Source organism: Drosophila guanche, unplaced genomic scaffold (genome assembly GCF_900245975.1).
Source record: "Drosophila guanche unplaced genomic scaffold, DGUA_6, whole genome shotgun sequence".
Classification (NCBI taxonomy): Eukaryota; Metazoa; Arthropoda; class Insecta; order Diptera; family Drosophilidae; genus Drosophila; species Drosophila guanche.
In genome coordinates this window covers 17,636,259-17,649,985 of record NW_022995743.1, presented here as the reverse complement: position 1 = coordinate 17,649,985, position 13,727 = coordinate 17,636,259, and the positions used below count along the sequence as shown (strand labels likewise).

The 13,727-nt window shown below is 43.7% G+C and overlaps 1 protein-coding gene across 2 annotated transcripts in view; it reads right to left on the bottom strand.

Moving 5' to 3' along the window:
• LOC117587009 (mucin-5AC) overlaps positions 1-13,727 on the bottom strand; it is a 31,832-nt gene that overhangs the window by 15,741 nt on the left and 2,364 nt on the right. For both annotated transcript variants that reach the window (XM_034277422.1, XM_034277430.1), the window contains exon 2: positions 7,075-7,124. The gene's annotated coding sequence lies outside the window, so the exon portion shown is untranslated. The remainder of the gene's footprint in view (positions 1-7,074; positions 7,125-13,727) is intronic.

Sequence of the window (13,727 nt, the reverse complement as noted above, 5' to 3'; positions counted from 1 at the left end):
CCCCCTGCCACCATAATACACACAGGCACATTCAATCATAAGGCATTCAAGCATTCATTCATTCCTGGACTTTACAGTCAACAAACTGTAAAAAAGGGACCTTGAAAGGTGCACAAAATCCTTTTGCCGAGCAATACATAAAGGGCGTCGTATCCTTTCATGCCCAACTGCGTTTCTTTGGTCCGAGTGTTAGAGGCCGCTGTCCTGCAATCTGAGCGTGTGTGTGGGGATGTGTGTGAAAGGATTAGGCTGCCTTTGCTGTATGTGAGTGTGTGTGTGAGTGTGAGTTTGAGTTTGAGTGCTTTATTCCCTTGCCCAAGGGCAATGCTTTTTTAGTTCTGTCCAGTCATTCTGAGAATGGCGATGGACCACACACTCGCTTCCCATGTTATGGGATATCCGTGTCCTTTTGAGCCATGACTTGCACCATTTCCCCGAAGCTTTATCAGCTGGGCGTAATTGCTAGGTCTTCAACTGGTCTTCAAAGGAACAGAGACTAGACCGACGACTGATGACTAGTGAGTCAGCCACTTCCAGTGCATTAGTCATGTTAATTAACCCCAGTCGGTGGGGCTTATCATAATCGAGTTGCTCGCATTACATGAGGCCATGCCCGAGTTGAGCTAAATCTATTATTTAATTGCATTTTAAATTCACCAACGATGGCTAGGCAACAACCAGAGGCATCCACTCTCAGACCCAGCATCATCTCTTGGTACTACAAAACTTGCTACACATCCAAATGAGTCGGGCGGGGATGCCTGCCTCTACACCTGCACACCAGCACACCAGCACACCTGCACACCAAACCACATCCTCATCCACGGCAGGATAAAGCGAAAGATAGCTGCGGGTTGGTGTTTGCTGGTTGCCGTATGCCGTATGCCGTATGCGCTATCAAGACTGCAAACAAACGCATGCAAATGACCTTCCTGCTCTGGTCTCTGTTCTGGCTACCTAGCGTGTGAACAGTCAGCAGCTTTGAAGCCAAAGGCGCAAACTATATATATACTCTTATGTGCGACCATTTTTCATGTGAATCAGTTAGCCACCTATCTGCAGCCCTGGCAGCTGAAGGTGGAGTTGGAGTTGGAGCGGGGACTTAAAGTGGGACTGGGACTGGGCTCTGACAATGGCAGTTAAACGCGTGCGCCTCAGATAAGATTTTATTTGCTGTCAGAACTGGCGCTGCTGCCTCAGACGCCGGTTCTATCTCCGGTTCAGTTACAGGGACAGGGACAGAGGCAGAAGCAGGGACAAACTGTGTTGACAAATACCCAGAGGAAGTTTTTTGTGCCCCGTTCTTCTGTGTCACAGATATGCGGTCAAAGTAACGATGCCAAAATGTGCGGACAGTTATGAAGATTTGTGGCCTGGACATACTCGCATGCACAGTCCATTCCCGAGAGGACAACAAGATAGGTGTGATTGGTTTGCTTGGCTAAGTAGAGCAGCCACGCAGCTGAGCTGCCAAAGGTAGAACCCAATTTCCTGTCAGAAATATAAACCTGATATTCATGAACGAAGTCCTAAAATAAATCTTAAATAAAGTTGTCCATCATCTCTGAAGCCTTTTGCAGATCAAGCCTTTTTCAGCGACCTTCATTCTTCGCTTTTTATCGTGCTTCCGGAGCTGACCTGCATTGACATGGCCTTTTAGTCGAGTGCTTTGCTGGAGACCATAATTTAGTGCCTGCAGCTGAGTTTCAGTTTCGGCAAAGCTGCTTTTCCTATTTTGCATAATTTCCGCCGTTCGCTCGGCTGTTGCTGGCGTCGCAATGACAACGTCAACAGCAGGGCCCTCAGCCTCACCACGGCACCTCCTCTACCCAGGGTTGCGTCTTGGCCACTGTGGCGCATCTTTTTGGACATTAGCCTGCTGTTTACCATTTTGTATGGATGAGAATTCGTAGCTGGAGCTATGTACACATAGCCAGAGCAGGTGCAGGTGCTGGTGCCGTCATTTTGAGTTTTTGCTGCTACACTTTTGCCGCTGCTGCACTCCTCACAGCCTCTCAGGCCAAGACTGAGATGCAGGGCCCGGCTGCTGTTGACACAGTTAAACGGTGGCCCATTTATTATGCGAATTTATTGTGCCACAGACAGGAACTTGGGCAAACTAGTATTCTGACCGCACTTGGGCTTAAAGTTTGCTGCCAAAAATGTCTGGATAACTCAATTAAGGCGCTATCGCAGCGGTCTGTGCCTGTGCCTGTGCCTGTGCCAGTGGGTGTGTCCCCCTCGTAGGCTTGTGGCCTCAGGTGTGTGTTCAAGTTTATGAACTTTGCAGCAGGAAATACACACACACCAGCACACTAACACACAGGTTAGGCAAACACGCAATGCATTTTCGCACTCACGCAAATTACCAAATAAGCGACGTGCGAATTTGTGTGTCTGTATGTGTTTGCTATTACTACATGCAATACATACATACATATGCACGTACATACGCGTGAAGCTGTGTGGATCTTTTTATGTATGTGCGTGTGGTCGCCAGTAGCGCTCAAAGTTTACCTTTGGTTTTTGGTGCAAATTTGATTTGGTTGTCGCTGCCTCTCACGTTGCAACGCGTTGCTGCTGCTGCTGCTGCTGCTGCTGCTGCTCCTGCTGTCTGTGGCATGGAACTTCAACTTGCATTTCAGTGCCTGGCAAACGTGATTTTCGGGGTTACGCAGCGTTGCACGTACTTCACTGCGTACTTCGCGTGGATCTGTGTGCACACACACACACACATTTACTTCACAGGCACATAGTTAATTTGAACAACAATGCGCTGGTGTTTGATGTTGCCCTATATGTGCATCTTTGCCATTAAGTGGCGCAAAGAGTTGGTGTGGGACCGCTAACAGCTACTAAAAACTCAATTACCATTCAGCCCCAGCCCCATTACCAACCCCAGCCACAACCCCAGTCCCAGCCACACTAGGCGACTCTCATGAAACAGTGGGGAAAATTTAGATGCAGCGGGTGAAAATTTTGACTAGAAATTAGAAATTCAAATTTCTAGATGTGAGTGGGAAAAGTCAATGGTGGAGTTGCTAGAGGTCGCCTTTATGCTTTGTCAGATATACAAATAGGAATTAGATTGAGCTCAGTGTAAATGGGATTACAGTAATTTCATATTTATGTGCTCTTCTGGGCACCGCACCCACTTCCAAGAAGGTTTCTCATGCCTGGTCGAGCAAATTATGCATTTTGGGGTTGCATCAAAATGCTGTAGCAGCAGCTGCACTTACCTTTCCCCCCCTTTAAGCACATGTATGTACTAACATACATACATACATATATATGTAATTGTGAATTAACGCCCTGCTGTAAGGATTCCCATCATGTGCCAGAATAGATAAGCTTTCGACGGAATATTGTGGACACACAAACATTTGTACATTTGCATGCTTGTATGTACATATTTAGGTATAATATGCCAGCGGCCGATATGAAATTTCATTTCAAATTCGTATGCAAAAACTTTGGCGCATGCGAAACTCAAATTCAAACAAAGGCGCTTTAAATCGCTGTTAAAAGTCTCTTTAAGCCAGAAGCACTTCTGAGCCGAGTTTATCTGACCCACATGCCACGCCCCTGGCGACGTACGTATGCACGTATGTACATACGTATGTATGTACATATGTCTGTTTGTGTATAAGACTTGCACTCGTAAGAGTTGAAGGGTGGGAGAAGCAGGACCATAAGTTGCTGCAGCAGTAGGAGGAACAGTCAAGGACCAACGAGCAGAGAGCACTGGGTAATATTTTGGCAACATTTTGTGTGCGCGCATTAATTTATGCAAATAGTTGAAAAATATTAATGGCTGCCAGCAGCTGCTATGGCTACAAAAACATACGTACATGTACTTGCAGTAGTACATGCTTACAGCTGCAAGCGGAGCTGGAACTAGGGGGCAGTAAATTGAACATTTAGCTAGGGGCAGCAACAGTTTCGCAGCACAGCAGCGGGGGACTTAAATATTTATGCCTTTAAAAACTTGGACAATTTCCGTTACATTATGGCGCATAAAGGCCAATAAGCCACACACACTAACACAGGGCCAAAACTAAAAGCAATCGGCCTCTGCCAAGAGCTTGCAGCACTCACACACACACACACACACAGTCACAGAAATATGTAAACAAAATGGCGCACAAGAAATAAACTTATGGCGCACTTCCGCCAATAGTCAAACATTTTATTTCATTTTCTGAACCAGACCGACCATCGACTCTTGACTCTCCTCTATCCCCTTCTCCTTTCCTCTGTGTATTTGTGTATTTGTGTATTTGTGCGCTTGCCATCAAAAATGGTCAAAGAGCAGTTCGAGAATTAAAATGAAACAAAACGGAAATGCTACAGAAATCAACCAACTGGCATAAACTCGTTCCCAACTCCGGCAGGACAGGGTGGGCAATGGGCACGGACGCCGAACAAATCAAGTAAAAAATATTTGTACTGTTGTAGCTGGATGCGGAAAACGTACATTTCCCGTCCTCCAAAAAGGACCAACGAATCCCGAGCCAACTGCAGAGCAGTGTCAATAATGGTCAATAACAGAGCCGTTCCTAATAGCTTCATTAGCCCGGATACGCGGCTTGAGTGTGCCAAATACTCGACTTTTGCCTCCTAACTATTTTGTTTCTCTGTTCTTTTTTTCCTCCCGCTGATCCAATCAAAGTCTATGGAATGGTCGGGATTTCTAAATTTTTTCGATCGGCTGCAGAAAAGTTTTCCGTCAAAGAATTCAACGCAAATTCGAAATTGTTTGCCCAAAAAAGAAATACAGAAAAATATTCAGAGAGCTATTTACTTTTTGTTACTCGGCCAGAAGTTCAATTCGGTTTCATTATTGAATAAGAAAAAAACTATTTGATTGAGATAAAAAATATGCCATATTGACTGAATGGGTAGACTTTCGAAGAGAGAAAATAACGGTAATAATAATGGGAACAATAATTCGAATAGTAATGGTAATAATAATATTATTCTTAAGCGTGAGAGTATATTTTGTGTGAAACCTCATTTGGCATTAATTAAACGTGGATTTCTAAAATGTAATTATTTAATAAAAGGATGTATTATGACGTATTAAAAGGATAATCCTTTTAATAACCTACTTAAACACTAAATACGGTAGACATTCTCTTCAATACTTGAATTTTAAAGCTAACCAATTGCATTCTCCATTCCACCCACGTCGCGAATTCCGATGCCGCCTGTTTGTTGAGCCAGGAGAGTGGAAAAGCGCTGCGGTTCAGGCCCTCAGACTGGACCTTATTTGAAAGAATCCTCTACATACATATATACATACATATATATGTTTATACCCTCTATGTACAAATACATTTGGTACATTTCAATTCGACGGGCTGTTTTTATATGCAAACAAATGGACAGTTGAACTCTACAAACTTGGTATCGCGGAGTATGGACGTAGTGGTTTAGACTCTATACTATAGAGCTATGACAGCCGCCATACTGTGTTTGTTTTTGGTCGACGCACATCAAAGTACGAGTATCTGAAGAGTGACATGTGCTCGAACCCGCTCCGCTGTTCGCCTGCTCTCCCGGTTGCCCTTAGCGGCTTAAAAGCTCAATGTGCAAAAAATGTTTGATTTTCCCTAACATTTCATTTGGCAGCTCGCCCTGTTGATTGTTGTTGCAGATGCGGCTGTTGTTGCTGTTGCCATTGATGTTGCTGCAGGACAGATACTCGTACTCTCTATAAAGTCCGTGCCGTTCCTGTGAGCGCTGTATGTTTGATTTTATTTGCATTTCGTGGCAGCAAGCGTAAGCTGGCAGCCCGTGTGATTTCGCCGTTGACATTCGAAATAATTTGGTTGGCAGAGCTCGTGTTCGTTGCTTTTCAATAAAATGTTTGAAAGTTTTGGCAGTTTGAATTAGCAATAAATTTCACTTTTCCACATGTCAAACCTGCATACCCATTTAGCCATGCTGATGCACTGGGGCATGCAGTCTCCCTCTCTCTCAATCCATTTTAGTGTTGGGATGTGTGTGGGTCCTGGACCCTGGAACCAGATATGTGTTTACCAGTGTGCGGCAAAACTATAGAGTTACTATGCACTTTTAAACGAGTAGGAACTTTTGTGAGACGCTTCGTACGCGTCCGTCAGTATACTGAGCCATAGTGAAATTTTTCGAATTTAAAATTTTACATTTTTTGATGGTCTGATATAATAACTATCAGACCATCAAAAAATGTAAGATTTAAAATTCTCTCTCTTCCATTCTCTACGAAATTGCGTTTTTAGTTTTTTCATTTCTTTAAAATAAATGAAATTTCGGAAGTGGGCGGGCCAAAATTTTGAAACAAACTTGATTCAGTAGAAATCAAATGAGTGTTCATTTGGTGACTCTATTTCTTATAGTTTCTTAGGAGCAGGTGTCAAACAAGACGGACAGACAGACAGACGGAAAGGCAGACAGACAGATATAGACTCGGCTATTGATGCTGCTCAAGACTTTATAGGGTCGGAAACGCTTCCTTCTGTGCCTTACATATGTATATATGATTGTACATCTACTTTCGCCCACAAATACAATATACCCTATCTACTCATCGAGTACCGGGTATCAAAAACCTTCACGGGGGTTTATGCAAATCCCCCCACCAGCTGCCTTTTTCCCTAAATCTAAACGGATATAACTGAAAAATCACACAGAGCACCGCTAAATATTATTCAAATGTTTGTGCTTAATTACAGCTGTTACAGAAATAAAAGATTTCCTTTTTAAGGGGCAAGTTGAAGTATCTTAAAGTCAAATGATAAATGTTGTTTGGATTATTATAATGCACTTATTTGATTTTATACGTAGATTGTTAAACAATATTTCTTATTTTGATAAGTCTTGCATTAAGCTGTCTTAAAATATATGTAAAATCTAAGTTCTGCGTTTACTTTTGAATTTATTATGAATGAATTTACTGAATCGACTGCCGATTGTGTTGGTGTTAAAAATACTTACTGAAAGGCAGAAAGACCACCCGTATAAAACCAATATTCTAATTACATTTGACAGCTATTAAAATTCAACATGAAACTCTGTGTTAGCACTCACCAAATAAGTCTAGTCCGCTAGCCGCGCATTCATCTCTACAGGGGGGATACCTGCAAAGGTTTGAAGGTGAGTGGGTGGGTGTGTAAAGGGGGTGAGTAAATTAATTAAGTGGAATATAAGTAATTTGCAGTGAATAAGTTAGTTTTGCGGCTGCTTTACATAATTAGGCCCTGCCAATTGGCGCTGCACGTGCCAATCGATGGTCTGTCGTTGTCTGCTGTCGCCTCATTGGCATGGCAATTAAAATTTAATTGCTTCACTTTCCCAAAAATGTAAAAAAAGCAGAAGGCAGATGAATGAAAGCATCGGTGGGGAGTAGAGTTGGTTGAAGTGCCGGCGGAAATGCGGCCCTGCTGGGTCGTTGCTAATTGAAGTTCAATAAAGGAATGACCAAAAGTTAATAATGACGTTAACAAAGCCCGGGGCACAAAAGGTGGGCGGCAATAAAATCGCATTTGCCTGCGGCATTCTTCGGAGCAAACGAAAGCGTCAAATCTTTTATTTAAAATTCAACTTGTGTACAAAAAAAGGCATCGCAAAAAGTAAGCAACAAAATTACACGAATTGAAATACTTAAGTTGCTCCGGCATGGCCGAGAGATTGATTTCAAGCCAAAAATGAAAGAAGAGAGCCCCAAAGCATAAATAAAACGGCCAGACACTGTTGATGCCGTTGTTTTTGGGGGACCAACATGTTCCAATACCTGACAGCGAACAAAACAAGCCCCTGGCCAAAAAAAAAAAAAAAAACCAAAAACCAAAAATAAACCGAAAACAACAGCAACATGAACTTGATGCCAAACCAGAAGCCACGACTGGAGCTGGAGCTGAGGCTGAGGCTGGATCTGGAGCTGGCATGCTGCGAATGTAGGTCACCTGAATGCGTAGCTTTCAATTTTTATAACGTTACCAAAAATCATCTCAAAATTCTGTGTGAGTGGGTATCTTTGTGTCCAGGTCTGCATACCTGGCATTCGCAAATAACTTGGGAGGGAATATGGTGTTGGCTCCAGTCGGAAGAAGGAAGGAGAGCGATCCAAGCCTTATGAATTGTACGCTGCTGTAGTTTCTGCTGTTATCATCAATTGTTCTTTACATATTTAAATGAATATTTGGTGAATATGATATACATTTTCTACACTTAGACAAACGAGCATGTACTAAAAACTATTACTTTCGGAACAAGTGCGACGTTACTTTTATAATTTGACAGAAAATTGTGAGTTCCACGGTATCTCTGGTTCAGCTTTAGATACTGGGTAATAATAATGAACTTGTGAAAACTTTTGGGTCGTGACTTTGATTCATCGGCTCAAATACAAACATACTGTGCAAGTTTATTTTTGTTTTCTTTCCCGAATTGGCTCTCTTGCCTGTGCGCCACTTTGGGGACCCTGTCGACTCTTTAGTTCTCCTCTACTATTGTTCTGAGTGTAAGTCGAACCAAGTGCCGCCCTTGTCGACGTCACGAACTCTCGATGGCTGAGAGATGCAGCCAGATGCAATACGACACATGTTGATCGGCTTCTGCATTGTTTGCGGTCCGCTAAGCTGCTACTAATTACGGTGCTTACAGCCCTCAAGAGCACCGTCTCTCAAAGCGCGTCAAAATATACACCACAGCGCAGGCATTTGAAGTCGCCAGCCACCAGCCGCCAGAGGAAGACGTCGAGAGGAAACCCAAGACGTCGAGAGGAGCTCTAGCAATCAACTTGAGCCGCTTGTGCCCACTCGAGAGCAGACGATGAATGGGGAAACAAACAAAGCGCTGTAAAGTACAACAACCACAGAAACCAGCACAAATATGCCAATAACCTATTGATGTGTTCGATACGCTTTTTATTATGTCCATTGTACATTGATATTCTACAGCGGCAAAAATGAAAGTTTCCTCACCGAGCTAGAGGGAGAAGCAAAGCGACGAAATGATAAACGTTGGAGAGAGGTGCGGAAACGGCAGATTTTCATGTATTGGTCACGCACGGTAAATCGGCAGAAGCCGAAGCAGAAGCAGAAGCAGAAGCAGATGCCTGGCCTAGACATGCTCTTGAAGAGGTCGCTAAGAGGCGGCAGAAGAGGTGCAGACTCATCGCTCAGGTGAAAAGAAGTTAATACCAAAAATTGCAATATCATGTTACTTAGCGCAGGCGTTTTGGCCAAAGTGAGAGCAAAATCATCAGCGATCTGTGTCTGCCTAGACCTGTGTCTGTCTATCTGTGTGCTGGCTACTAATGAAGGCGGACTGTGGTGGACAACCTACTGACACTTTGACCGATTTTTAGCATACTAAATATAGTAATTTTGTCATTATGGTTTATTATGCGCCTTTCGCCAGCTGCCATGGAAGCCATGCTAGTCATCGCCACCAATGTTTCAGTTTCCGTCTGTATATATGTTTCTGCTTTTTTTTTTACCTTCTGCATGCCAAGTCATTCAATTTGTGCCCGTTTCGAGCTGCATTCTTGACGGCTTTGGAGCAGCCATAATTGAGACATCAATCTAGCGGAGAGGCTGGCACTTGATTCTCATCCATAAAATTGTTGATTGCATATATGCCAATATTGCTCATCGTTTCGGATGTGCTAATTGAAATGAAATTCAATCAATTGGAAACTTTTTGACCCATTTCCATACAGCTGCTGCTGCGCTGCTCTTCTTTTCCCTGCCTTTCTTTTAGTTTCTTTTCTTTTCTTTGAGCACTCTAACAGCAGACACAACAAAGAGTGACAGGGGAAACAGGTTCTTGTGCTAAGTATATATGCTAATGACACTTACTTTTCGGTTATTGGTCTCTGGTATTTCGGTCAAAGTTATTAACTAAGCCGATGCTCAGCTGACGCTTCATTGGCTTTGTAAGCCGCGGGTGTGTACCAATCTAATACTCGGACAACCCATTATCTGCGAGTACGAGTAATGCGTCCAAACAGAGAGGCCAAGACCCGATTGTGTGCTCGTTAAGCATGGAAAAAAACACAAGTCTCGAGACGGATCACAAACACGCATATTTCTTGTGCGTATAATTGGGACTCAGGCGACCTTAGATCTGAGATTTGGTCTGTCAAATTGACTCGTAAATGGAGCACTAATTGGTTAGGGGATCCCTCCTCCCCAAATGCAGCGACATCATCAATGCAGTAGTGGAGTGTACTATATACAAGTATACTTATTATACCATAGCCGAAAACGAAACAAAAACTTTTCCCAGACCCATAAATATGCAGAGCGAAGAGGTGGTGTTTACCGTCATTACAAGAGTTTTACATTTTCGTATGCTACTTAGGAGTTTTTTTTTGTGTTGCCTTTTATGAGAGCCGCAGCGGCAGCTCCTTCGCCTTCGCCTTCGCCTTCGTATTTTCCTTCTCCTCGTTGGCCTTCTGCTGCCAAAGCTGCTCCTCGGGTCTCCTTTCAACGGAACATGCTTTGGAGCGGTCGCACACTTTGTGGCTCTCATGAAAATTTTCCACTCTTCGGGAAAAGTGCAATAAATCATAATTTGCTACTTTTTCTAATGGATTATGGCAGTGGCAAGGGCAGCAAGCATATTGTTAGCGGCCGCTCGGAAAAGCTCTTAAGTGCTGATTGACCAACTCATGAATGCGATGGTCAGGTCGTCGGATCCTGCCACTAAATGCATCGCTCAAAGGGTCAACAAATTAATCATCCCGGATGAGTTGAGTGCTATCTCTGACATGCACCGCTTGTAGCAAATGAAATTCTCAATTAATGCTTTAAAGTCGGGTGCACAAGAGCGAATAATATTTGCACAATGATTAATTACATTTTCCGATACTTTTTTCCTCGACCTCCCTCCCTTCCTCCATCCATCTGATTGTTTACCTTTTTGTTCGTGTGATACGAATGGAAATGGACATGGCAATGGTAATTCAATTTGTATTTTGTGAAAGTGATTGCATAAACGCTGATAAAGAAAATCGCAATAACGTTCATCGAATTTTCTGTTGTACTGTATTGTTATTATTAATATATTATTGTAAGCTATATAGCATTTTTACAATGGAATGAATACGCTATGCTATGCTACGCCCCCCTCTTAATGTGATACAAAATAAATTGCGGCATTCAACCAGCGATTGTGTGTTCGATGGGCGCTGATGATGAAATGTGGCCTGTGGTTACTGGGGCTGGCTTGTGGGGCAGACGCTTGGGATGAGTGCGACAGATGAATAAGCCGCTTAATTAGGCTTAATAACACAGTTAACAGAAGTGCTACACCCACTGAAGGTCAGATGGGGCATAGCATCTCGAGTCTTGTCCACCGATTACAAAATGCAAAACACAATCTGTCTGTCAGGGCGTCAGTGTGTCAGGTCTATCTGTCCGCCTGTCTGTCTGTGTTTCTGCTTGTTTCTTGTGTTTGGTTGCTTTTGTTTGTTTTTTTGTTTGGGCAGGGCCATGGGTCAAGTCTCATAATTTGAGGCATAAAGAATTTATGTAGCCGAGGAGCTCTTGTTTCCCGGCCGAAAAGGGATGGACTTGGTTCCAGCCGAGCATGAATTCCCCAGTGACCTATTACCCCATGGCAAACTATGACAGCCAACTGCCAAATGTGTCAAAAGTTCAAAGTCATCCGGCTCGTTGGTGGGGTTGGGCTTGCGAAAAGGGTTCGTTCGGTAGTGTGGTAGTGGTATTCGGTATTCGGTAGTCGGTAGTCCGACAGCAGAGACTGCCATAATATTAACACAGATGCGCATGAGTTATTCCGAATCTCCACTTGTACCACACAAATGAAATTATTATGGGACAACAAAGGCGGGTCAACCGCTTCCACCTCTCTGGTTCTGTTTATGGTGCTCCTTCGCCGTTCGTGTCTAGCGTCACGTTGCCAGCTCTGGGCCAGTTAAAGGCCAAACCGTCTAGAAGCAGAACTTGGCAATGCACGCAACTCGAGCTCCCCTCGACCAATCCAATATATAAATTAAATTAAAAATTCCACAGCGCCAAGTGGGAAGCTGGCAAAGGGGCTCGGGGTCTGGCTCACCGTCGCGCCGTGTCGTTAGCCGAGCAACAGTGAAAAATGTTTATTAATAAATTTGCAATGAACAAAGTAAAATATTTCACTCCCATGATTGCACAACTCTGGCTGACTGGCTCACCGAAATTTCCCATGACATGTGCCACATATCGGGGGTGTGCAATGGGTGTACTGGTACTCGTACTCGTATTGCCAGCAATATGACCACAAGTCAACGTCAGGCCATGACGTGGATGCCTCTGCATTTTGCTGTTGACTCCCACTCTGACTCCAACTCAGCCGGGCTGCAACCGAAGCCCAAATACTCGGTAACTAGCGTCAAAAACTTTCAAATGCTTTCAAATTAACCTGTCTCTATGTGTGTACCCTAAAGCCGTGCAACCGACGACCAAGAACACACTTTCATTGCCTGCAAAGCTGCAGGTGACTACAAAATTTGCCACGGGAAATTGCTCCGTAACAAGCATCAGAAGGCAGCAGCACATACATCCTTGCTGCCTGCTGGATGAAACTTCTGAAACTAGGGGCCAAATTAATGCCTGAAATGTAAAGCGAGAGTGAGGGGAATGAGAAATCCTATTATCCCGAGTAATTACTGAGATTTGTGTTTAATTTCCATTTGAATAATGTTTCCATATTCAATTACAAATTAAATTGAACCCGCATACGATTATTAGATCCAGCAGCAGGAAAGGAGAGAACCAGACTGAAGCGGAGGATCATTCAGCGCTATTTGCATTGTCTTTGGCCGAAGTTAAACATTGTTCTGCAACTGCAATCGCTGGCTTCTTGCTGGCTCGAAGCACAATCTACATCTGAGTTTGAATCTTAGCGGAGAGTGGCACTGGGCCTGGAACTGGAGCAACAATTTTCTTTTTCTTCATTAAAAGCAATCTTATTTATTAGTTTGGCATGCACAGTAGCAAACAAGGGGAAAAAATAAAGGCACAGAGACAGAAACAGACGCAAATAAAGATACAGATGCAGTGTCTAAGCCAAGCCCATTTATATGGCTGTGTGCGTGTGCTGTGTTCTGGCTCTATAATTGGCGAAAATTATTTAATTATTATTAAGTGCTGTATCCTCAGAATCAGAGCCAGAGCTGGAGCTGGAGCCAGAGCCAAGCGAAGTTCTCCTGACTTTGGCCAGAGTTTTGCTTGTCGTCGTTTGAGCAAACTTTTGCCTGCCACCAACGAGACTATTCATTTCAGTTGCAATTTCTTCGAGTTTTGTTGTGCTGCAGTTCCAATGCCATAATTAGACAGAAATCTAATTTGGTAATCGCACATACACTGCACACAGCCGCATCGTATGCAAACCTTTCAACGAAGAGCCCGCCCGCACAGTCTTGGTTTTGGATTTTGGTCTTATGCTTGCTATTCGCCGCTGAGTACTAACATTCATTCCCCCCCACACTCCACCACAGGGAAGCATGTAATTAGTTTGTGGCGCGCATTGTTGTTGACAGATGATGCCACTACTGATGCTGATGCTGCTGCTGATGCTGATGCTGCTGCACTGCCTCCGTTTGTTAACTTGATTAATTAAAATGCAGCAGTTTTTAATGGTGCTGGCGTGCTCATTCGCCATAAGCTGACTCCGTGCAAGTTTATCAGCTGCTTATGCAAGAGCTCAGCCAAGTCTTGGCTCATACTGGCACT